This window comes from Apostichopus japonicus, chromosome 19 (genome assembly GCF_037975245.1).
Source record: "Apostichopus japonicus isolate 1M-3 chromosome 19, ASM3797524v1, whole genome shotgun sequence".
NCBI classification, from domain to species: domain Eukaryota; kingdom Metazoa; phylum Echinodermata; class Holothuroidea; order Aspidochirotida; family Stichopodidae; genus Apostichopus; species Apostichopus japonicus.
The window spans coordinates 18,016,235-18,042,394 of NC_092579.1; the positions used below are offsets into that span (position 1 = coordinate 18,016,235).

General features: G+C 37.6%; 1 pseudogene; it reads right to left on the reverse strand.

Moving 5' to 3' along the window:
• LOC139960515 (tyrosine-protein kinase Fer-like) overlaps positions 1 to 25,490 on the reverse strand; it is a 33,995-nt pseudogene extending 8,505 nt beyond the window's left edge.
• Between the last annotated feature and the right edge of the window lie 670 nt (positions 25,491 to 26,160).

The window sequence follows — 26,160 nt, forward strand, 5'->3', positions numbered from 1 at the left end:
ATTTTAGAACTTTCATATTTTGTCCAAACTATAATGATATTGTACATGCTTATAAATACCTTATTTTGTTTGCCTTATGATGATTTTTAATTATTTGCCAAAATAATGACCTGTTTCTAAAATGATTTGATCCCAATTATTTATTATGTAACAGGCAATAGCCTTGTGATTCAATTTGTGTTTTTGGCCACACTCATTTTATCTTTTCATTTTAACTCAATACATCTTTCTGCATTTGAAAACATTCGTTTTAGTCCAAATTTAATGATTTTGTAAAGCTAAAACCTTATGATTTTTTTCATTTTTGGGCAAAGTCATGACCATTTAAGTTTTTTTCCACAATTACACATAAAATGGAGGGTTTCCTTCTGTGTTAGGCAACAATGGATACAATCAATTCCAAATTTGAAAGAAGTTATAAGAAAATATGTTAAAAATCATTATAAATATTTAGAGGCTTTAAGTTCCATAGACTAACACTTTTTACTTCAGAGAAAAGCATATTTCTGGTGTCTGGGAATCCATAATGAGCATCCTGACTGGCATATGAGAACCTTTTTATACTTGTCCCAATTTAATGTTTTGTAATGCTAAAACTTAATGATTTTTGTTTGTACTTTTTACCAAAATCATGACCTTTTAAGTTGTTCCACAAATATATGCATATAATTCAGGGTGTCCTCCTAAATTCAGCAACAATGATATAATTCATTCCCAATGTAATAGAAGTTATGAAAAACATTTTGAAAATCATTTTAATAAGCATAAAAATCCATACATTACCACTTTTAACCTTCAGAGAAAAGTATGTTTCCAAGCTCGGAGAATCAGTAATGAGCATCCTGACTGGCATTTGAGAACATTTTGTTTGTTCAAGTTAATTGATTTAGTAAGACTATTCATATCGCCTTACGAATTTTTAAATTTTCCACCAAAACAAAATATCATGACCATTTTCATTCTTTCCACAATGATGCATAAGAGACAAAGGCTGTCCTTCCTAAAGTAAGCAACAATGATATAATACATTCCCAATGTGAAAGAAGTAATTATGAAACATTTTGAAAATCATTTTAATAAGCAAAAAAATCCATACACTACCACTTTTAACTTCAGAGAATAACATATTTTGGAGCTCTGGGAATCCATAATGAGCATCCTTACTGGCATTTGAGAACTTTTTTTTTTGTCCAAAATTTAACAGTTTTGTAAGGCCTTGTAAGCCTTACAAGTTTTTTGGCCACCAAAATCATGACCTTTAAGTTTTTCCACAATAATGCATAGGATGGCGGTGTCCTTCTGTATAAAGCAACAATGATATAATACATTCCCAGTAATTATGAAACATTTTGAAAATCATTTAATAAGCGTAAAAATCCATACACTACCACTTTTAACTTCAGAGAAAAGTATGTTTCCAAGCTCTGGTTCCGTCATGGGCATCCTGAGTGGCATTGGAGAACTCGTTGAGTTTTTGGCCCCAATTTAGATATCATGAACAGTTTAATTCTTTCCACGGTGATGCATTAGATGGAAGGTGTCCTTCTGAAGGAAGCAATATGATATAAAACATTCCCAATGTGAAAGGGATTTTTAGAAACATTTTGAAAATCATTTTAATAAGCATAAAAATCCATACACTACCACTTTAACTTCAGAGAATAGCATATTTTTGAGCTCTTAGAATCCATAATGAGCATCCTGACTGGCATTTGAGAACTTTTTTTTTTGTCCAAACTTTAACAGTTCTGTAAGGCCTTGTAAACCTTACAAGTTTTGTTTTTTTTTGGCGGCCAAAATCATGACCTTTAAGTTTTTTCCACAATAATGCATAGGATGGAGGGTGTCCTTCTGTATAAAGCAACAATGATATTATAATTCCCAATGTGAAAGAAGTTATAATGAAACATTTTGAAAATCATTTCAATAAGCATAAAAATCCATAGACTAAACACATTTTAACTTCAAAAAGAAGCATATTTCTGAGCTCTGGGAATCCATAATGAGCATCCTGACTGGCATTTGAGAACTTTCTTTTTTGGTCCAAAATTTAACAGTTTTGTAAGGCTAACACCTAACAAGTTTTTTTTGTGGCCAAAATCATGACCTTTTTAGTTCTTTCCGCACATATGCATTAGATAGAGGGTGTCCTTCTGAATTAAGCAACAATAATATCATACATTCCCAATGTGAAAGAAGTTATAATGAAACATTTTAAAAATCATTTCAATAAGCATAATAATCCATAAACTAACACATTTTAACTTCAGAGAGAAGCATATTTCTGAGCTCTGTGAATCTATAATGAGCATCCTGACTGGCATTTGAGAACTTTTTTTTTGGTCCAAATTTAATGAATTTGTATGGCTATAAACCTTATGAGTTTTTTTTTTTGTTGGCCAAAATCATGACTTTTAAGTTCTTTCTACACATATGCATTAGATAGAGGGTGTCCTTTTGAATTAAGCAACAGTGATATCATACATTCCCAATGTGAAAGAAGTTATGATAAAACATTTTGAAAATCATTTTAATAAGCATAAAAATCCATAAACTAACACATTTTAACTTCAGAGAGAAGCATATTTCTGAGCTCTGGGAATCTATAGTGAGCATCCTGACTGGCATTTGAGAACTTTCTATTTTTGTTTGTCCAAATTTAACAAGTTTGTAGTGCTAAAACCTTACAATTTTTTTGCCAAAAATCATGACCTTTTTAAGTTTACCTACAATTATACATTAGATAGAAGGTGTCCTTCTGAATTAAGCAACAATGATATCACCAATTCCTAATTTGAAAGAAGTTATAATAAACATTTTGAAAATCATTTCAATAAGCATAAAAATACATAGACTAACACATTTTAACTTCAGAGAGAAGGATATTTCTGAGCTATGGGAATCTATAATGAGCATTCTGACTGGCATTTGAGAACCTTTTTTTTGTCCAAATTTTAAAAATTTTGTAGGGCTAAAGCCTTATAATTTTGTTTAATTTTTTGCCAAAAATCATGACCTTTTTCAGTTTTACCACAATTATACATAAAATAGAGGGTGTCCTTCTAAATTAAGCAACAATGATATAATCAATTCCTAATTTAAAAGAAGTTATAACAAAACATTTTAAAAATCATTCTTTAAGTTCCAAAGACTAACACATTTCAGATGAAAAGCATATTTCTGAGCTCTAGGAATCCATAATGAGCATCCTGACTGGCATTTGAGAACTTTCTATATCTGTTTGTTCAAATTAAACAATTTTGTAAGGCTAAAACCTTATAATTTTGTTTTAATTTTTGCCAAAACTATTGACCTTTTAGGTTTTTCCACAATTATGCATCATATAGAGGGTGTCCTTCTGAATTAAGCAACAATGATATAATCAATTCCTAATTTGAATGAAGTTATTACAAAACATTTCAAAATCATTTTAATATTTAGAGGCTCTAAGTTCCATAGACTAACATTTTAATTTTAGAGAAAAGCATATTTCTGAGCTCTGGGAATCCATATTGAGCATCCTGATTGGCATTTGAGAACTTTCTTTTTTGTTTGTCCCAATTTAACAATTTAAAGTTAGGTATATCTGAGCTTTTGAAATCAATATTTTAGCACCCTGACTTAATATTTGAGTCCTTTATTAAAAACCTTCCATATAATTATTGTAAGTCTTTAGTCATTATGATTTTTTTTCTAGAATCACAATTTTTTTAAATTGTTCCCAAAGTGATGCATAGGATGCCCTGTTGATTATAAAAATGCAAAGGGTTCAAATAAATTCAGTGTCATTTAAAGCTATATCATAATTTGAGGCTTAATATTTCATAGAACCCCACTTTTAACTCAAGAATAAACCAGACCCTAGTTTGGTGGGAATTCCTAGTTCCTAAACTGTTTAATTTTTGCTAAATTTAAGGTTTGCATAACCTGTCATAATTTTTTCAATTTTCAGCAACAAAGCACCAATTCCTCTTGCTTAAAAAAAAACATGCCATCATTTGATGATGACGTTATATTGCCCCTAATATTAATTATTATGACCAAAAAATAAAAAAATAAATAAAAAAATAAAATAAAAAAAAAGTAATAATAATATTTCACTTATATATAGCGCTTATACCAGCAATAGGTCTCAAAGCGCTTCACAGAAGATATGTTACCCCTGGTCAACGATAACCTGTCCCAGAGACAATCCCTCTAGGCGGCTGCAGTTATATACTGCGCCCAATGACAAGTTACCTCACAGGTACCCATTTAACCCCTGGGTGGAGAGAGGCAATTGAGATAAAGCATCTTGCCCAAGGACACAAGGTAATGGACTAGGCAGGAGTCGAACCAGCAATCCTTGGATCACAAGTCCGACGCCTTAGCCAATCGTCCATAACACTCTCTAAGGTTTTGAACACGCAGGTTTTAAAACAGACCCACAGAATATTTCACTTTTATAGCGCTTTTACCAGCAATAGGTCTCAAAGCGCTTTGCAGAAGATATGTTACCCCTGGTCAACGATAACCTGTCCCAGAGACAATCCCTCTAGACGGCTGCAGTTATATACTGCGCCCAATGACAAGTTACCTCACAGGTACCCATTCAACTCCTGGGTGGAGAGAGGCAATTGAGATAAAGTATCTTGCCCAAGGACACAACGTAATGGACTAGGCAGGAGTCAAACCAGCAATCCTTGGGTCACAAGTCCGACGCCTTAGCCAATTGTCCACAACACTCTCTAAGGTTTTGAACACGCAGGTTTGAAAACAGACCCACAGAATATTTCACTTTTATATAGCGCTTATACCAGCAATAGGTCTCAAAGCGCTTTACAGAAGATATGTTACCCCTGGTCAACGATAACCTGTCCCAGAGACAATCCCTCCAGGCGGCTGCAGTTATATACTGCGCCCAATGACAAGTTACCTCACAGGTACCCATTTAACCCCTGGGTGGAGAGAGGCAATGGAGATAAAGCATCTTGCCCAAGGACACAAGGTAATGGACTAGGCAGATGTCGAACCAGCAATCCTTGGATCACAAGTCCCACGCCTTAGCCAATCGTCCACAACACTCTCTAAGGTTTTCAACACGCAGGTTTTAAAACAGACCCACAGAATATTTCACTTTTAAAGCGCTTTTACCAGCAATTGGTCTCAAAGCGCTTTACAGAAGATATGTTACCCCTGGTCAACGATAACCTGTCCCAGAGACAATCCCTCTAGGCGGCTGCAGTTATATACTGCGCCCAATGACAAGTTACCTCACAGGTACCCATTTAACTCCTGGGTGGAGAGAGGCAATTGAGATAAAGAATCTTGCCCAAGGACACAAGGTAATGGACTAGGCAGGAGTCGAACCAGCAATCCTTGGATCACAAGTCCGACGCCTTAGCCAATCGTCCACAACACTCTCTAAGGTTTTCAACACGCAGGTTTTAAAACAGACCCACAGAATATTTCACTTTTATAGCGCTTTTACCAGCAATAGGTCTCAAAGCGCTTTACAGAAGCTATGTTACCCCTGGTCAACGATAACCTGTCCCAGAGACAATCCCTCTAGACGGCTGCAGTTATATACTGCGCCCAATGACAAGTTACCTCACAGGTACCCATTTAACCCCTGGGTGGAGAGAGGCAATTGAGATAAAGTATCTTGCCCAAGGACACAAGGTAATGGACTAGGTAGGAGTCGAACCAGCAATCCTTGGATCACAAGTCCGACGCCTTAGCCAATCGTCCACAACACTCTCTAAGGTTTTGAACACACAGGTTTGAAAACAGAGCCACAGAATATTTCACTTTTATATTGCGCTTATACCAGCAATAGGTCTCAAAGCGCTTCACAGAAGATATGTTACCCCTGGTCAACAATAACCTGTCCCAGAGACGATCCCTCCAGGCAGCTGCAGTTATATACTGCGCCCAATGACAAGTTACCTCACAGGTACCCATTTAACCCCTGGGTGGAGAGAGGCAATTGAGATAAAGCATCTTGCCCAAGGACACAAGGTAATGGACTAGGCAGGAGTCGAACCAGCAATCCTTGGATCACAAGTCCGACCCCTTAGCCAATTGTCCACAACACTCTCTAAGGTTTTGAACACGCAGGTTTTGAAACAGACCCACCGTAGCTGCTTTTACCACTTCTTTGCCATACTCAGGCGCGTAGCCAGGAATTTGCCAAGGGAGGGGCAAACCTGTAGGTAAACCTATCAGAGCCAAATACATGGCTCTGCAAACTATCTTAGCGTAGCGCCATCAAGAGTTGGCGCGAAGTGTACAAGAACATTTTGGCCGAAAATGCCTCCCAGATCGCTGGAAATGGCACTTCCCAGGCCTTGTAAGTTGCATCTAAGCATTTTCTATTTTGAAATTACTAGGGATATCATAAAAATATACACAAAAAAATATGCTCAAGGGGGCAGGGGGGCGGTCGCCCCCTTGGCCCCCCCTTGGCTACGCGCCTGGACATATGCATACACAACCTTTACCATAGTTCATGGCCTCAGGGGCCGTCCATTTGATTGGTATCTGTCTCATGTTGTTGCTGTGGATCTGATATTCCTCTTCTTCTCTCGACATTCCAAAATCGCTGATCTTCAGAATATTCTTCGTGCCCACCAGACAATTCCTCGCTGCCAGGTCTCTGTCAGTGAGTAAAAACATGGCCCAAACTACATATTAGATAACAGAGTTTAACAGAGGTATACTGTGGGAACATGACGATGAATAAAGAGCAGTGACCATATATCAATCTAATCGATCTGCTGTAATATACAGAGCATTTGGCATCTCACGTTATTGGGCCCCTCCCAAAAAAATTCTCCCTACCTAAAGGTTTCATTCCTTAGTTAACGTTGAGACATTTTCTATAATGTTAACATCATTTCAGTTCCACAGAGTGTTTTTTTCTAACATTTGTGGAGATGGATAGGAGATCGATGGTGTGAGGTGTGGAGGGGGAGGGGGTGCATGATGGTGGTTCTATCTGTTAACAGAAAGTTACTTACCACTTCAATTTACTAGCAGCATTCTATATTTACCATCATCATGAGCAAAATTTCTAAAAGGAGTGGGAATGTCCCATTCTCCTTATTTGGTTAAGTAACAAGAATTTTTGACACTTTTCCTTTAAAAGCAGATATCACACAAAGCTTTAAACAGATATAAGTCTGATGACTTATCTGAGTTCTTCTTGTTTATTCCTAAACAAACATTTACAAACACACACACATGTTTGTATTACATTTAGACCGGGGACCCCATTGTATTTTCAATTGTTCAAATCCACGTACCCTAACCTTAAAAATACCCCATACAATAGAATTCTTCCGAGGACGTGGTGATTCTTTAAAATCACAACCGAGGACCTGGAATTCTTTTGTTCAAGTCCTTGGTCAGAATACAAACAAGTGCACACACACATACACACACACACGTTTATAAATCCACGGACAAACTTTTAGTTTACCTGTGAATACAACTTTTTCCCTCCAAGTAAGCCATCCCTGATGCTGCATCTTCACTCATCTTGATCCTCTCTGGGACACTCAAGGTCTTACTGTCATCTCGAAGCAACTACAAAAGATCTCCTCCTGCAAAAGTGACAGAGAAGCAAACATCAGTCAGTAAAGTCAATCTTTTCAAAAATTCATTGATTTCATCTCATAAATCTATTATTGTTAAGTCTGTTTTGTGTGTGTCAATTATGATACAAGCCTAACCGTACGCAAATAGAGTTTCTCTATTCATTGTACATGTTGCACAGAAGTGTAAAAGTAAGCCAAAAACTAATGAAAGAGCTTATATTTAACTTCACTATTCTCTGAATGTGTGGCCAGAAATCCACCATACAAAACTTCAATTACTGGAAAATGTCACACAGTTTATTTAGAAAGATATTTATTAGGATATTTATAATATATGGATATATATGGATAATGTAAGTATATTTATAATATTTATAAGTTGGTCAAAATAGGTTACATTCAATCAACCAATACATCTCCACTTAGGGGAAAAGATCTTGAGTTGGGCTATTCAACAAGCAGTGTAAAAATATTTTTCTCTTCAATAAAATTTCACGTTGTTTGCGACCAGAAAATACTTCTCCATACAACTAACCAGAGTGGCAGGGTATCCATATACAATGAGATGTTTACGGTGTACCATATTCCCTAATAAATCAAAGGCCAAATTTGCCCCCTAATCTAACTAATTTGATAGCTGTCACGGAAAAAAAGGACTGATGTCAAATCCATTTTTTTCTGGTTTTTTACCTTGTACAAGCTCCATGACGATGTAGATTGGTAGATGTAGATGTAGATAGTCTGTCTGTTGCCACGCCGATAAGTTTGACGATGTTAGGATGGTTGTAATTCTTGAGGATGTAGGCCTCTGAGAGGAACTTCCTTCTCATTGCTGTGTCCACCGTAGCCTTGCACATCTTGACGGCGACAGGTTTATTCTTAAATGTTGCTTTATGGACGTCACCAAAATGTCCCTGCATGTACACACGAAAAAGGATGCTCATGAAACTAAAAGAACAATGCAGTCAACAAACCCCTCCCCCTCACCCCCATCCCCCCCCCATTTCATTTTTTTAATATTTCATTTCACTAAGGGTGCAATAGAGAAGAGTAACAACCATATGGGATGTAATTAATACAGTTCTAACAAGATATTCATATAAAAATTCACTTTTTTTCTTCTTTTTTTCACCTTAAATAAAGAATGCAGCAGTAGTATAGACAAAGAGATGTCACATGGGATGTCATGTGATATATCACATGAGAGCTCACAATATATGTCACATGAGAGGCAACCAGTGGCTTAATCAACCATAAAACAGTCATTTCTCATTGCCTACAGCTGCAGGGTAACATCTTATGTGAGCTGTGCCAACAGTACGAATCTTCCCAACTAACTCAACATTACTATGCACACATACTGTGTTGATAGGAATAGACTGGAGTAAACAACATGACACATGTAGTGCACACAGAGTGATCCCTGTTAGATTCAAATACAAGTCAATTGGCCCAAAAAAAATACAAGGTTTCAGGGTCACTGGTACAAAGTGGGTAAATGTCAGTGAAATACCTCATCTACCAATTAACTATACTATACTATGTACTGACTCTACACTATTGTCTAATTACTGAAGGTAGCAAGCTGTTTGTGTATTTGCTGGGATCGATGGTGGTGTGTAACACTTCTGTTACACCTCATTCGAAACCAGGTCAGATTACCGGCATTAGACGTTTCTTTTTTTGCGCGAGTCTTCACACTCTTTAAAAGATTGAATCGTTGTGTCTTTCATGAAACTCACCTGTCCTAATTTGGTGTCCAGCAGGATGTCCTCGTGTCGAAGGTCGTGCTCGTCCTTGACCTTACTTATTGGATTTCTGATCATCGCGTTGGACGCTTTCGTCACCGGGGTTTGAGTTGACATGTGATGGTTCACCAGTTCCTGGATTGACCCAAAACTCCCTCCTTCCAATCGATTCTGTAAAAAACCAGAACATTCAGACATTCAGAAAAATGTGTGGAGGAGAAAAGTCAGGCTTAATGATATCATGTATCAAACACACACAGTATGCCATTTCAATTTGATACATTGTCATCACGTAATGTGAGGGAGGATGGTGAAGGGAGAACCCAGATGTGTGGAGGGGGGACCTTTGAGGACCCCTAGCCCCACCACTGCATACATATTATGGTTTTGTAACCAACCCATTTTAATTCCCCAGTGAATGAGGTCGCCAGGAGGAAAATCCTGTGGCAACTAGATCTTTATTTTTCTCAAATTCTGGTCGCCCAGAATGAAAATGTGATCGCCACTTTGATATATGCTAAATATTTGTACAAAAAACACTAGGCCTAGGCTCAACATCGAGCAGCACTACTCTCAGTACTGACTACACTACTATACAAACAGATTCATTTCACCGAAACACCCCTTTTCCTTACCACCTGAAGAAAATCATCTTTTATCAATTATAGTACCTTTAATAGGGTTGGGCGATATATCGAAAATTATTATTATCACCAAATATTTTTCAAGACGATACTTTTTAAGGATTGAACATATGACGATAATTTCTTGTGAAAGAAATTTGAAATAAAGTGTGGAAACAAAATGCGATTATCCTTTTTCCGTTTTATGTGTAAATGTTATTCTAGCATTCCATGGTTAAGAAAGTTGAAAAGAAATAAAGTTTATCAACTTCATTTACTGACTTTTGAACTACGTAAAAAAACCCGTCCTTTACAACATTGACTGCATAGAGGAAAAAACTCTGAAAATCAGTAGAGAAATTACCAATTGTGTACGAACAGTAAGTTGGTACACCTTCAAATTTTACGAAAGATCGAGCAAAATACTTTCGAAAAATTCACGCGAAACTGGCATATCGTGCTAAATGCAACTAATGCCATGTAAACAAGGCTCTAGTTCAACCAATTATGAATTAACCATAAGACAACATTTGGTGTCAAGCGGGGGAAAAGGAAGTATTTTCTAGAATTTCCACCAAAAAAAAAGGGAAAAATTGATTGTGCATAGTAAATAGCCTAACCACTTTGTCGGTTACGGATCTCACGTAACAACAAAAACACAACTAATTGTATTTTGCGAAGTTGACGTTTTCTACAAGAACATGGAAACAATATTTAGCATTTAGTTAATCATGCCAAGTGGCCTAAAACATAGGATTAAAAGTTTATTTCCATAAAGATGGGCCATACTGTAGCTATTGGGGTCTTGATATCGTGCTATGTCTGTATGGTATAGACTGTGCCTCGTGTATCATGGGGAATAGAATGTTTTGTTCATGCGGAGGAGTCGGTTGGCTTGAGGTGTGTTTTACTTACCTTAATGTTACAGGGATATTTACCTACTTTTCTTGAACATCTAAGATAAAATTTCGCATAACTTTACCGATCCTTTATTGACTGACCTAATTTATTCTAGAGTGGAGCCTAAATAGTTTACTCCATGAAAAGTTGTTTGGAAACGTGCCAAAAATGTTAACAAACAGGTGTTAGACAGGGGGTTGTTTGGCAAGGTACCTGGGAAAGTTCGCAGCATATGTACAGTAGCCTACAGTGATATTTAAGTAGGGGTAAACACTGCAGTTGTAAACTGATGTACGTATAGTGCACGCTGTTCATTGTTAGACAGTCTAGAAATGGGTCTTTACCGAACCTAGTTTGTTTCATAATATCGAAAGTTTTGTAAGTTAAACTTTTATTCTTTTTTTTTAAAGATTGTAATGAAAATTCTTTTCATTTCATCACATAATATAGCTACTCTAACTTGTCATTTAAAAAATTTCATAAGTTTTGTGACAATTTAAATTTAAAAAGTTGTCAGTATTTGGAATCCTCAACTTCGGATTTTTTATCGCCAGACACACAAAAATACTAAAATTTTCCATGGTTATTTATTTATTTTCAAGGGAATAGTTCATAACAAACTCAGATATTCTCTTTGAATGTCCCCTCCATATATCTCTCTTTCTCCCTCCACGGAATTTGGAACGGGAAATCCTTTCAATATTAATTTTAAAGCAACGTGCGTTTAGTCAGTAAGTACATTTCAGTTTTTTGTAAAGCAGTGGTGAAATTTTCAGTTGCAAAAACTGATCGCCTAAGTATCATAGGGCTGGCGACTAGCATTAATTTTTCCAGAAATTCTCATCGCCAGCCGAGAATTGTGGTCGCCAATGCGACCATGGCGACCATAATTAAAAAGGGTTGATTGTAACACCAAAATGTGTATTTTACATGGTGTTCTTACATGCTTGCTACTATTTAAAAGAAAAAAAAACACTATTGTAATAATAGCTATCAGCAATAAGTCCCAAGATTGATATGCTGTCATAGATGGGTTAACGCTCTGCAGGTTTAAAAACTTGCAATTGACTGACCGTACTATCGTCTTGTTTTACGATCGGGAAGTGCCTCTGTTTATCAGCGGACCTGCAGGAGAGCACGTACTGGCCGGAGGCGTCACTCTTGAATCTGACAATAAAGTCTCCCTCCTGTTTCAGCAGCTCCTCCGTCTCCTGTCTCGGCAGGGCGCCGTGGTACCAGGCTTCATCCTCCAGGGGCACGTCCTTGTTGGAGCTAGGCTGTAGACACAAACATCTCTGCTGTAAGTTACTCAACATCAACAACATTCTGTTAAAACAACAACTTTGGACAACAAAAAATATAACTGAACCTAACTGTAATAGGAGCCTGACTAGACACAATGAAGTCAGACCACTGTAGGAGCACGCTTCTCTGATCTAATGTTAGTTCAGCTGGAAGATTCCACTTATCAAATGACATGTGCGCACTGTCACCTGACAGTGCACTAGTCACCTGATTGAGTGCACATATCACCTGACTGAGTGCACTAGTCACCTGATTGAGTGCACATATCAACTGACTGAGTGCATTTGTCACCTGATTGAGTGCACTTGTCACATGACTTCAGTGCATAAGAATGGTCTACCCTTCACCCACCCCAGATCGAATACTTGCTAACTTCACAGAACCTAAGCAGAATAAGAGATTGAAATAAGCCAACACAATAGGATTAACTCATATCTCCCATTCTTGGTATTATTTAAATGTACTATAAATTAACCATTGTCCACAGTTCTTCAATAGTGGCCAAATGCTTAACACGCTAAAAATTTTCAAAATTGTTCAAAGTACTTTCCGGAAGGCTCTGAGCCTCTCTACATAATACTCAGAGGGTGGGTGGGTGTTCAATTAGATAAATAAATGTCTCAGTGAGTTTATATGCTTCATGGGTTGGAACAATATATACTTATGGTTTCATTGATGTTTTGGTATGTGTAGGGGAAACACTGACGACTATTAATATCAGTATTTAATGCTTTAATATTCACATACACACTTATAACTTATATAAACTCCCTTCATACCTCTTTAATACTTCACACCCACGCATGTTTATGAGACTGATATTTTTACCGGTATATTAAAACAAAGCGAATCTAAAAACATATCAGTAAAGAATTGCCAAGGTAAAATAAATTCAGGTTGCAGATAAACCCAGCTTCCTTCAAAAAAAGTATCAATAAATTCTGAGGTTTAAACTTCCTTGCAATCTGTAAAATAGTATTCCCACCTAACATTGCCTAAGAGAATGGAACATGCGACTGAAGCACTGGGAACCTAAATACTGTAACTCAGACAAAGTAAAACAAGAAGTGAAATCAACAAGGAAACAGTCACCTTTATCACTAGTATACTAGCTCTCTACAGCTAAATAAACTTTAACACACCTACTGGCCTTGTTTGTCAAACACGAGACACCTTGCAACAAGCATTACGTGAAAGTTAACACAACAGCCAAAGTATGTTTGGAAATGTCATGTCATAAGTGTAGTGTTAGTAGAAATCAAGTAGGATAATCTGCTAGAATACTTCCTTGCCTTAGGATCTGTTTCTCTTGAATCTCCCAAAGGAAGGAGTCTTGACTAAGACAACAATGGAGATTCATAATTCAGGATGTTTGTACATGAATTAAATTTCAACTAGCTTTAATTACGTCTCTAGTTTTAGCAACAGAGGATAGGAGGAAGCAGGAGAACTAGCACATCTCCAAGCAGACACAAATTTTCTCTGACATTCAGATCAACTCTTAACAGTTAATATATATACAGAATATAGTAATTTATCATGTCTTATATATAGAGGAAGCCTGGTTAAAGGTCATATGTTTTTTCCTCCCAAGTTCATTGAAGACATTTCTTGTCAGTTAAATAGGACATTTAAGTGTCTCATGCCATATGGTGGCCAAAGCAAGAACTTAAGTGCAAATGATTGGTCATGGATTACCACTTTTCTAGCACATTTTCACATACATATATGGTCATTTTCACAATCAGTGGTGTAACTTTCAATATTGGCACTTATTGCTTTGTAACTCAGTGACCAAATACCAGAATTCTTAGATTTTTTGTCATTTAACCATCCTAAGTGAAGTCTACCTTGGGTAGCTTAAAAACTTTCTCCGTTTCTTCAGGTGGATTTGGTGGCCATAAATATGCTTAAAATATGCTACTTCAGCCGTACACTTTCAACTACACTGTTTTTGTCAGAGCCTGTACTTTTTGGTGGAAGGTATTTTCCAGTTCTTATTTGGTTGATATTATCAACAAGTGTCCAAACTAAAATGCAATTGTGTTCCCCAGGTTTCCTTCCTTTCCTTCTTCAAGGACCGGTGGCTAGATTTTGTCGTTTCAGAGGTGACATTTTCAGTTAACAATTGGTACCTAAATTTGACTGCAACTAAGTTCTAATTAAGCAGTGTAAATTTTGTTAAGTAAGGTTGCATTATTACAATAACTAATGTGTCTAATATCTGGGCCCTAAAATATTTTCCATTTGGAATTTTTAAAAGAATTGTGTAAATTTCAAATTTAATGTTAACTTTTCTGTTAACTTTTCCGTTACCTCCGAAACAAAGCATTCTTCAGCCCAAGATTTATTTAAACAATAGTATAGCCATTTTGAACTTATTAAAATATACCTCACCCGCTAACGTAATATTTGAGTAAAATTTGTGACAACATGACCAGTCGTTTTAATTTCTAGGAGATTATTAACTTCTGTTAACATTCATCACCGCCGAAACACCTTGTCCCCTCCGAAACAGGTTAGTTGGAAATTTTATCTCTACTAAATCCAATAAACATCTTCCTTGGCTAAAACTCATATTACAGTAATTCTGTAGAGGTGTAGCAACCAGTATGATAATATCTTTTAAAAGGTCTCTTATTAATTGCGTCAATCAACAGATTTTTGGGTCGATTCCACGTCGACCCTCTCAGAATCGCCTGAAATTGATATGGTGTCTTGCCAAATGTCTCAAAGGATGAAACTGGGCAAAAAAAACTTTTGAAAAATTTTTGGTTGCTAGGATATGGCCACACCTAGCAACCAAATCCAGATTGCATTTTGAGAGCCCTAAGTTTATGTCAAGTTTGGAAGCATCTTTTGCATAAATGTAAAGTATTTTATGTCTGATATTGCAGATATTATGAAAGACATGTGACCAGCTTTCAAATTTAGCTAATTTTGAGGAAATTTTACGGTCTCAATTTTTCGTAACAAGTAATTAAAATGGCAAAAAATGAGATAGGGGCCTTTTCTGGCCCTACTTTGAGTGTGCTCTATATTCACAAGCAATGGCATGTTTGAGTTTTAATTTGCATAGAATCCTTGTCCAGTGGTAGTTGTACGGGAAAAGTGCCCAATATATGTCGAGCCGGTCGTACCTTTTACGAACAGCGCCCTCAAACTTAAGAAATCTCACTTCTGGCCCTAATTGGGGGTCCAATTTGGGGCTGTGGGTTAATTTGAATATTTCTTTAAACACCATTTTTCAGGAGTGTATTGACTCTTTTTTTAAAAACTCAAGTCAAAAAGTTTTTTTTTTTGTGTTATCTACTCAAATTCACGACTCGAAAATTGCGAAAATCACGTAGTTCATATGTATGAAAATGCCTGCACAAGCCGATTCGAGTAATTCAAATGACAACAACTTCTAAGCATTAGCATACAGGTGCTTAAAAATTAAGAGGGTGGTACACTAGCATAAGGACTACCAATAAACTGCATTTTCAGGGTCACATGCCCAACGATGCCTGTGAACAGTGCCCTCAAACATCACATTTTACCAACATTTTGGGCTATTTTGGGCATTTCAAGGTCAAATTTGGTCACAATTAAAACATTTATTTTTTGTTTTCAATACTAAACTAGTAAGACATGTATAATTATGATGCAAAGAATGAGCTCTGGGCAACTTGGATTGGATATTAGCCCTCTGTGAGGAGACATTATTTTAGGGTGTTTGACTTGGCCTTATCTGTTCTTTAAATAGTTTAAAGTTAAAATTAAGAAAAACAATCCTTGATTTCCAATAAATTTTCAGTTAACATGGAAATATCTGCAATAGTATTAAAAACTTTCTGCCAAATTCTTTTCATTTTTTAGTAACATATAATGATTTTCAGTAAGCATTTTAAAGTTTACTTGATCAGAGTACTGTTTTAACACTGTAAAATATGGTTGCTTAAAAATATATCTTTTTGCTTAAAGTTTCCTAGAGTCATACAGTACAGTCACCGAAAAATTACTCCCATAAATGTATATGTTTAAGCTCCAAAATGTTGAAGATACAAAAATTTGAACCCTTTAACATGTGATGTTAGTAAAAATTTCAATATGGTGTTTGAAATTTTGGCCCTGAGTGTACAAAAGTTACACCACTGATTGTGAAAATGACCATATACATGCACGCATACAGGGGGAAAGGAGCTTGGGGGCATGTGCCTCCCAACTATTTTTCAAAATAGCAAATGTGCCCTACTGGCAAATAAAATGTGCCCCTTTGATGAAGAACTGTCTTTTGGATACCTTAAGCCTTTGCTAATTTAAAAAAAAAAATGCACCAAAATTGTATTGATAACATACTAACACATCATATACAGTATATTTAAGTGATTTGGCCGGGGTGTATCTGTTTATAGCATAACGAGTGGTGATTGTGGAATGAGAAAGTGCCCCTCTGATGTTGTGCCCCCCCACTTTTTGGAAGCTTCCTACCCCCTGCACCCAGCACCCACACATACTTATACATGAATACACAAACACATACACACACACACGCAATCACCATCGCATAGATTAATTCGGCCTTCAGCAAGGAATCAATAAATTGTTAAAATATCCTACCTGTAGTGAATGATTTGTGTAATCTCTTCAATTGGTTTTCCCAAGACTCTGTATCAGATTCCATATCACTTTCACAGTCCTCCTCATATGGATCAACTGGAACAAAAAAAATTATAAATGCTATGAATGATATCTGTTGCAGAATTAGGCATGAACCCAAGAGGTAATTGAATTGCCACTGGTAGTAGTTTTACTTAAGTGTAATCTTTTTTGGCAAACAGGTATTGAAAAATCCCAATCTGCTCTTCTCTAGCTATGGTGGTTAGCACAATATAGCTATCTCTAGTTGATCTTAGCATCATATGACCAATTCTTCAGCATCAATTTAAGATACAGTACGGTACTTAACTGAGTATTTGCTAGTGTGACTACAACTATGACTTGCGCAGAAGGAAAAGAAACAGGTCTATGCAGTCATGCTTGTGTGTATGGATGAATATGTGTATATGTTAGTGACATGCATCAGTGGCTGCGGAACGGGGGGGGGGGGGGGGGGGGGTTGGGGGGCTCAGATCCCCAATGAAAAAGTTGAGGGGGCAAATGCATGATAAGCCCCCCAATATTTACCAAGGCTCCGAAACGTGCATCTGCCCATTTTACAATGCATACTTGTCCGATCTGTCCGATGCACACATATACTATATAGGTGTAATAATTTTAGTAAATGCTGGGGGGACCCTCGGCCTGTCCCCTGGCTATAGACCACATTGTCACCCCAACCGCGTCTTCACGCCAAGTGAAAAGTGGAAGCAGTGAGTGTGAGTACTGGTAAGCTCAACACAACTTTGTCTTAGGCCAATGAGTAATAGCTACTCTCTTAAAACACCATCGAATATACAAATTACAATGTTTTTACAGATTTTTACGTGCAGTCTGAGAAATTGCCGGCTTCAGACCCATATTTTAGGGCTAGGTATTCGCAGCATAAAACACTCGGGTAGTGCCGTTTCCGGCCATCTGGGGGTTTGAAAAACCCAAATTTTCTTGTACGCTCCGTGCCAACGGATGGTGGCGCTCAGCTTAGATAGTCTCTACACATTAGCCCCCCCAATAATTTTCCCGTTCCACCGCGCCTGACATGCATGTGATGCTACTTGTAAACATAATAACTCTACTTAAAGCAATCTTCAGTTGAGCTCATACTAGGTAGGTAGAATACCTTTTTGTGAGTACATGGTCCCTATTGCTTTTGGTTGAGGCCAAAGTTCATCTGAGGTAAAAAACTGTTAACCTATAATCATCGTAATTTGAGACAAACTTCAATTAAATTCATGCTTGTTATGTAGATTATTCATAGTGAGTACATGATCCCTATTGTTTTTCTCAAAGGTCAACAGATGTCAAACACTGACAACCTTGTAAACACCTTATCTTGACAAGACACACTTCAATTGAGCTCATATATTAGTATGTGTATTCTTTCGAGTGTTTATATGACCCATATTGTTTTATATGGAGGTTAACAGAAGTCAAACATAGAAACCTTGTAAACAATATCTTAATGCGGTAAAATTCAATTGAGCTTATACAGTACTTGGTGGGTAGGTTACCCATAGTGAGAAGGTAGGTAGGTTTTCTTCTGTGCCAGATGGCTCATAAGGTTGGTGCTTAAACCTGGTTTCCATGATGCAAGTGAAATTAGAGTGAAACACTCCCCCAATCCGTCAATCCATTGCTTACTCGCCCCTAGCCGAAGCTAGCGCATATTTTAGAGATGGGTGGACTGAAGCAAATGGAGTAAAGTGTCTTGCACAAGGATTCAGCGTATTGACTATGCCACCTGTGGGACTCAGACTCACAACCTGTGTGTCACAAGTCGAATGCACAAGGCACTAAGCCACCATGACCCATAGTGAGTGAATTATTTCTATTAGTTTTTTCAGCAGTCAAAGGTCATGTGCGGTCAACAGAGGTCCAGCAATGTGTAAGACTGTGTGCGCGCCAGTAGCGCAAAAGTGGACCTTTTTCAGATTGGACTTTGTTTGAGGACCCTTGCATATGTCCCTGGCTTAAGGATAATAATTTTCCTTACCAGGCAATATAATGCTTTTTGCGTTGTTGGACAAACTCTCGTTGGGGTTGACCTGGAAGAACATGCTTGGTCAAGATCGCTACTTTCATATCTTCATCCGGGGTACCTGCAAACCAAAATAAAAGAACCATGTACAATTTAATTAATTGTAAGTATGAAATTAATTCTTTCAACAAGAAATTAATTGTAAGTATATATGAAATTAATTCTTTCAACAAGAAATTGATAGGTAGATATTGATGGTTTGGCATATAAGAATTTCAGATATCCTTTCACTCCATATTCGAGAACATCATATTCACTACAAATATTGTATTCTATTAATTAATGTACAACAGTGTGGTTTCTTCTGACTAGTAGCCGTAATGGTAGACTTACATGGACTGTACTGTATGTTAATCAGTCCATGTACAATATTCAGCCCATAGCCATGTACTGTTGGACACCTCATTAAAGTATGTCATTCAACACATGTGTTGTTCAGAATGATTAAGTAAGCACACTTTTTTAACTACCCTTTATTTGTTACAGTGGCATAGTGAGAGGAGCAAGGGAACTTTCCCCAAGGCGCAGTGTATAGCGCCCCCTGCCCGCTCACTATGCCACTGATCGTACTTGGAGTTTTTGCATGCAAGAAATAATCAAAATTTGCAATATATGTTGAAGAAAATATAGCAATTACAACAAACTGAATGTTGTACATATGACACCCAGCATGTAGCCCTTCATGTGTGTGCATAGTAAGACCCTTGTGACTGGTCCATCTTATTCCAGAGAGTTCATATAGTAATGGATTTACCACCAGAGAGAAGACATGTACATGAATAAATAGGAGGTGTTATACATGTGATTTCCACTATCTTAAACAATATTTTGAGTCACCTTTAAATAAAAGTAACATTACCATATGAGTAACATATTTAATGAGTAACATTAGGATATTCAAACTTTCCAATACCTCAAAATATTGAAATGTTGAAATTATACAGATCAATGAATTGTAAGTAGGACATTCAGCATACAACCATTCACGCATCAGGGTGAGACACTTGTTACTGGTCCATCTTATTTCGGGAAATTATTAGTTAAGGATGATAAACTTGTCTAGCTCCTATTGAAGCACTACACAACCTTTGAATGTTTTGTTACATCTTCCATACACTACCTCATATATAGACTAAAGAATTCCTGCTATATATAGAATGAACATAGACTTGTGTGTGTCATGAACACATATGGCCTCCACTTCTGAATAGGAAACATTAGGGGGACATCTTAAATCCGTATTCCCTATATATATATATGTTAAAGACATACAGCTAAATGAATACTGTAGTAGGTAGGCCATTCAGCAAGCAGCCATGTACTGTAAGACAAAGTTTGTAACTGGTCCATCTTTTGTCAGGGAATTTATAGTTGAGTATGCTAAACGTTTGCCTAGATCACTGTAGCCTATATGTCCATGACCTTTGAATACATATTCCATATACTACATTCTGTACCCCACAATGTACAATGATCATGGATTTGTATGTTTGGAGGGGGGGGGGTCTACTAAGTAGGAGAGACCCAGTGAAGACGAGTAAACATGTTTTAGGGATTTTCATGTACATACATTGCTTCCACCCTCTTATGTCAAATTAAACATTTGGTGTCAACTTCAACATAGGCAACATTAGGGGGACATATCCATATATGTTACAGACATGTACAGCCAAATGAACAGTACAGTTAAGACAAAGTTTGTCATTGGACCATTTTATTTCAGGGAACTTATAGTTGAGGATGATAAAAATTAGCCTAGCTATCTCTCACTGTAGCCCTGCATGACCTTCAAATACATATTCCTTACTACATACCTCACAATGTGCAATGGACATGGATTTGTGTGTGTGGAGGGAGAGGGGGCTACTAGGTTGGAAAGACCCCATTGAAGACATGGGAACATGTTTTGAGGATTGCCATGAACACTATAGGTGGCTTAAATGTCTTAGAGGCCTATCAAATTAAATATTTTGTGCCAACTTACACATAGGCAACATTAGGGGACATATTCATATGTTGAAGACATGCTATTAGCCACTGTGCCCCTGCTTATATTGAACCCTGGTCCATCTTATTTCAACGAATTTATAGTTGAGGGTCCTAAACATTTGCCTAGCTCCAGTGGCGTAGCCAGGATTTTTTCGGTGGGGGGGGTGCTGAGGGGCTTGAACATTTCCTGGGGGGGCTTGACCATTTATTTGTTACTATCTAAGCGGAGTGCCACCATGAGTTGGTGCGCAGCATACCAAAATATTTTAGCTAAAAAGGCCTCCTAGATTGTTGGAAATGACACTTCCCAGGCCTTCTAAGCTGCTCTAAGTTTTTCTCAACATCCTTTATTTTGAGATCCCATGTTTTGATATGGCCATCAAATAGCTTAGTGAAATAGAAAAAAAAAACAATCTGGTAAGTTACTTTGAAATATCATGACATATCTTTTGTGAGTTTGACACCGGCATTGACATTTTTCGACAAATCTGCAAATGGCGCGTGGAAAATAAAGAAAGATTGACTGGGCTTTCAGCCAAGTAACATACTGAAATGACCGAACTATATGTCAAACTGACATCAAAGATTGCGTCTGAAATATTATTAGGGTGATAGACTGATTGGCCGGCAGTGGCGGAGCGACACTATCTAAGCGGAGCGCCACCACAGGTTGGCGCGTACAGTAGCGTACACAAATTTTTTGAGTAAAGATATTCCCTAGATCGCCGGAAATGACCCTTTCCGGGCCTTGCTAATTTGCAGATAAACGGAGAATAAATATGTGTCATCGCCATTTGTGACAAGTCGGAAGTTTATATGGGTGTTGAAAGTACATGCGCTTCATCACAATCCTTGTAGTATCTTTGTGAGTGCTCATGTTTTCGAAAAAATAGATCGAAAACCCCGTACAGTTCTTGGAAAGAGTTTCGTACAACAGAATTAGGTGCCGATTAATTAAATACCGCCGTACGTTAGAGCATTTTGTCAGTAAACTACACCAACAAATTGTGACAATGTTAATAGGACCCTAGATGAAAGTGCAATAAAAAAAGTCAATAATCTCGAATAAGTAAAAAGTGCTAAAAAGCTGAAAAGGGCGTCAGCAGTCCATTTGAGTCCGTCGGGGGGGGGGGGGCATCAGCCCCTGACTGTTTGGACGCTCCGCCACTGTTGGCCGGTAGTTCTCAGCGATAGTGTTGTCTCCTTTCTTGAAAATTTGGGTTTTTAGCGGTTTTAAGAGCATCAGGGTACGTCCCAGAAGTGAAAACCCGATTGAAAATGTAACAGGGTATCAAAGCAATGATGCGAGCAATGATGTGAGAAACATGTGTATGTCAGCATTTTTTACCTTTTAACATCTTCTTTGGCATTCAAGTACCTGGAAACCACCTTTCTATAAGGGTATAGTATTGCTCACTAGCTTGTTTGATCAGTTAATGCACACTGGTTACAAGATACTGATTGGCTGTTTGTATTAGTATTTATTTGCATGTTAGGGATTATGGATATTTTAAAAAAGAGTGACAAAGACAAAGTTTGCCCGAACAGTCGAACACACAGATTCAGTAGTAAACATTATGTGTGTTGTAGTCTTGTAGAGCGGGAATTATATTATTCGACGGTCGTTAACATGCGTTTTCAGTACAGTGCGACTACTGTAGACTTATCTGCCTATGCACTATGTCATGTCAGGTTTTTCAGCAACTATAGCCTACTGCCAGTCCACGGTCGAAGGGTCGTTCATGAGTGGTCATCATAGAGATTCGAGACCATTCAGACCAATGATATATATTTTCGCACATGTAATTTTGTTTTTGACACCCAAAATCTCAGTGGGGGGGCGACTGGGGGCAACAAGCTTTCATGGGGGCTATCGCCCCCCCCATGCCCCCCTGTAGCTACGCCACTGCCTAGCTCACACTGTATCCCTACATGACCTTTGGATACATATTCCATACTACTTAATCTCACTGTGTCCAATGGGCATATAAGTGGAAGGGGGGGGCGGCTACTAAGTAGGATAGACCTGCATTGGAAACATGTGTAACTAGGCTATATCTGAGTTCAAACACAAGCGTTAAAATGCCTCAGAACTCAATTTTTTTTATAGGTAAATATTATAAGTACTTGCCCAATGTTAAATGAATGGTGGTTATGACATTCAGCACACAGCCAAGTACAGTAACACAAAGTTTGTCACCGGACCTGTATTGGGGTACACTTCAATCCAAGCATCACAAAAGACATTTTTTGTATATATGTACGCAGTTGTCAAACTCATTATCAATCACAACATGAAATATCAAACCTTTCTTACCTGTCAAGGTTTTGTGTGCTCGTTTCAGTGGATGACTACTGTCACAGGAGCTTGTCTCAGATTCTGTAACACTTTCACAACTTTCCTCATCTGGAGGAACTGAAAGATATGCAAAAGATCATGAAGAATTTGTAGCTACAGAGTATACAGTTCATAATTATTTAAGAATGAAACAGATCCAACAGTAAGCTAATGGGGTCTTAATTTACCACTGTAACGTTAGCTAGGCGGTTTGGACTAGTCACTGACCATAACTGTGTGCTATGGTTTATCAAAGGTGGAAGCTATTTAACCGATCGTCAGCCAAATAAGCAGAATTTGTAGCAAAGTACTGTACTGTACCTGTAATATATATTGTCATATTTCACAAGAGTATTTTTAACTCATAGAGACAGATATTTTGATTATTTATTTCTTCAATGTTGTTTACATTTTAGACTGTTGAACAGTGGCTTGATAAATTGGACAGATCATTAAATGTTTTGTTTTAGTGTTTTTTCAATAAAATAAAATACTGTTTTTTTGCAAGCTTTTGGCGCTGTTATTTGACCTCCTAATCAAAGGTTTATTCTATACTAATTAGGTTAAATATAAATTGTTGCTATTGGATTAACAAAATCCTTTTGTGTCAATGATTTGTGTTTCAAGGGATTTAAGGTTTGTTCTGCTTGAACCTTTTATTAATTTACAAGTTTATTAAATAATTACTATACATAATAATTTATGTTTGATGGTGTTGCTTCATATTTCTTATCTGAGTCGATGGCCACCAATACCAATGAATGGGTGATCGTGATTGGGTAAATAAGTGAGGTTCCTTATCTGACCGAAATTCGGGTAAATATCCACAACGTTCACTAAAACCTCCACAACACAGTCACTGCTGTTTGCACGATTCTTACCCACTTTTACTCGTTTTAGATATGTTTTTCTTACTTAACTGTGTGTAGCACATCTTCATCATGGACAATATCTTGTGATCATATTTTAAAAATGAATTCAGTGATAAAAGACAACAAATTTTGCCAAAACTTAACACACACAATATGGCAGGGCAGACTTCTAAGTTACCATTCTGTTACATTTGTACCCAACCCGCCCATCAGCCAGTAAAAACAAACGATAGATACATTCACTTAGTACTATGGTCTAGCTTGATCGCCAGAGCTAAAATACTCTTATTCAGAATTTTAAACTTCAAGTAATTTCAAATAGTTGTGTAGTTGTTATTTGCTACTAAACACTAATCGTTGAAGAAACAAGTAAGTCAAGAAACCTTTTTTTACTTAGCTAGAGCCATTATCTGTACGTTATCTACACTATTCAAGAGTAGAACAACACATTGACATATACATGATGCAGCTCAGATTTGTGACCCTTATAACGTCTCAGACCAAGATAAAATAGAAAAAATTCAAAGTAACGCAGCACATTTTGTAACTTGTGATTTCCGTAGGCAATCCAGCCTCACTGGGATTTTAAAGACTTTGAAATGGGAACCCCTCATAGAAAGACGGAAAAGGGCCAGACTCATGCTTTTTTATCAAATTATAAATGGCCTAGTTGCAGTCCCAAACGAGACTAATCCCTTCTTCAAAACCAGGGAGACGTGGCCGCTATATATACTCAAATTCCTTGCTTTTCAGTATATATAGTTTCTATCCTAGGACTATAAAAGTCTGGAATACGCAATCCTTGGCCGATAAGGAGAGCCATAGTCTTGAGGTGTTTAAAACTAGATTGATTAGCATTGTTTGTTAGTTTTACTAGCACTGCTGCGGTGCTGCCCTGCGTAACAACATGCTTGTTGTGATACCCGAGAGGGGTTTTAACAAGTATTTAACAGAAACAGAAATACACTGAAGATTGGTGTGTGCTCACCGGCAAAAATCTGATGACTGCCGAAAAATATCTTCATCCCGTGCTGCCCCATAGACGTTAACTCGAATTGGGCAAGTGTGATGCAATTCACATATATACCTTAGGCCTAGCCTAATCGTGCATCGTTTTATTGTACATCAACCATGGACTCTAGTGTAGAGGTTTGCGAAAAGTTCCCACTTTCATGCGGCCTGACTAGCCTACGCTACGTATCGTATACAATTACCAGTAGTAGCATGGACACTTCAAAGTTCGGATACCTAAGCCTTAAAACACCCCAAAACTATATCTATTGGTATAAATCACCTGAAAATATACTTGATATGGTGGGAGAAGTGTGTTATATTATGATACACGGCCAAACTTTCTTTCCTGCAAACTGTTTTCACGTTTTATTCCAAGAAGATTGTTCGTGCTTGTGGAACTGGTATTTCTTTGCTAGAGTATTGTCAAGTTCGGACACCCGGCCCAAAGTGCGGCACTGGTGATAAAATTGGTGGCGCAGTTGCTTTTTCAGTAATTGTAACATACTTCATAGATCTACGTCATTTTATTAACAAATATGTAAGTAGGCTACTTACTCAGGGGCGTAGCGAGCGGGGGTGTGGGGGTGGGGGTGTGGGGGGTGTCACACCCCCCAATAATTTGGTCGCTGTCGGCAAATTTTGGGTCTGTCGGAGGAAAGAGAAGAGAGCGGAAGGGGAAGAAAGAAGGAAAGCTGAATAGAGAAAAGGAGAACGGGAGCTTCTTCCGTGCCAAATTTGACTTAAAATATGCACCAGATTGCATCTAAGGACGTTTCAAAACTAAAAATTTTCCAAAGGGGAGGGAGGGGTAGACCCCCTACCCTTAGACCCCTCCCCCATTTCAGTCACCACTTCCAGATCCGTCGGCAAATCAAATTTGACTTAAAATATGCACCAGATTGCATCTAACGACGTTTCAAAACTAAAAACTTTCCAAAGGAGAGGGGTAGATTTCTTACCCTTAGACCCCTCCCCCATTTCAGTCACCATTTCCAGATCCGTCGGCAAATCAAATTTGACTTAAAATATGCACCAGATTGCATCTAAGGACGTTTCAAAACTAAAAAATTTCCAAAGGGGAGGGGGACACCTCCTAGTACTAGCTGGCATTG